Below are 1,504 nucleotides of genomic sequence, written 5' to 3'. Positions count from 1 at the left end.
CACCCCGCGCTTGGTGATCATTGGTGCAGCCGAGCCAGTCCCTCTGGAAGGGAGAACAACGGGGTTACAATTTCCCTTTTGCGTGGTCGTGTCTCCGATATTCCGAGTGCATCTGCTTGCAAAACGAGTAAAACAGCAAAAACACGCATCTCCTGTAAGAAAAAAAAGTCGTGTTTGCTAAAACACGGGATAATGTGAGACACACGTTTATGCCGACTTTAGTGTGTGCACTGCATGCAATAGAGTACACTACTCGTTGTATGACTGAATTAACTGCCGTTTTGAATTAGCCGGACACATTTGTCAACACTTACGATGTATGCAGAATGATCACTGTCTATAAAATAAAATTGGAATAATTTTATAGCCGACTAGTTATCTTATAGGTGACTCGAGCGATACGACAGTTACACCATAGACTGCTAAAATGTGACATATTGGAACACTGCAAAGTACAGAGTCGTGCAACAGATGGCCAGCGATATAAAGCAGGGCAGTTCAGAATTCGCGGTGGGTCTATGGACGGAGTATCTGCACAAATTCAACTTGAATTAATCAGCACACGGAGTGGTTGTTTTTTTTTTACTTCACCAGAGCAGCGCAGGCGCGCATGCAAATCCAACAGCAACCTGCAGGACATGCAGAAGGAAAGCTATCCCGGACTCCCCGACCTGGGGGATGACATTAGCAGCCCACCCAGACTGCGGCCATCAGCCCTCTGTGCCAGCCTCTCGTGCTGGCAGACTGGCTGGGATCCCCGGAGGCCCTGGAAATTCAGCTAAGGCGCCTTGCTGGTGTATTTAAATGCACATCCACCTAGAAGTAACTGGCCTTCTGAATGCTCAATCAGAAGATGGAGATGCTTCTGTGGGACACACTAAGTGCAGTGCGCAATAAAAAAATGCAAATGCTGGGGGGACACAGAGTGTGAGAATCACAGCAGTGTGATAAGAGGGGTTTTGGGGGATGTGATACAAGAGTGGTCAAAGAGAAGACACTGGTAGAAAAGAGAAAAGAACCAGGTACCAGAGACAGAAGAGAAGAGGTTAGACAGCATAGGAGTGGATCAGAAGCAACATAAGAGACATGGAATTGCATATATGTACAGCAAAATAAGACACACCTCGTGCTTCAATTAGTAACACTATGGTGAGCGTAATTTTACAGAAATTATACAACCCAGTCATAGCCTAATATACAGAAATACCTAGCTTTTCTATAGTTCTATTTAAATACATTTGGGGACGTTTTACCTTCAACAAAGTCACATAAAACAGGTACAATATTTTTAAGTGGACTTTTTCATTATTTATAAACTTTTATATTTGAAGTACTATAGCCCAAAGAGGACTGGCTATCCCAGGACAGTAGTTGAACCATTTCACACCATAAAACGTAGACACAAGGACTTCCAGTTCTTTTACAGGTGTAGGTTTCTTATTAAATTCCTAACTTTCAAACAGTAATGGTGAGTCCCACAACTTTCAATATTGCATGATTGAAT

This window comes from Lepisosteus oculatus, chromosome 29, assembly GCF_040954835.1.
Source record: "Lepisosteus oculatus isolate fLepOcu1 chromosome 29, fLepOcu1.hap2, whole genome shotgun sequence".
In the NCBI taxonomy this organism is placed as follows: Eukaryota; Metazoa; Chordata; class Actinopteri; order Semionotiformes; family Lepisosteidae; genus Lepisosteus; species Lepisosteus oculatus.
This window is presented reverse-complemented; position numbering follows the sequence as displayed.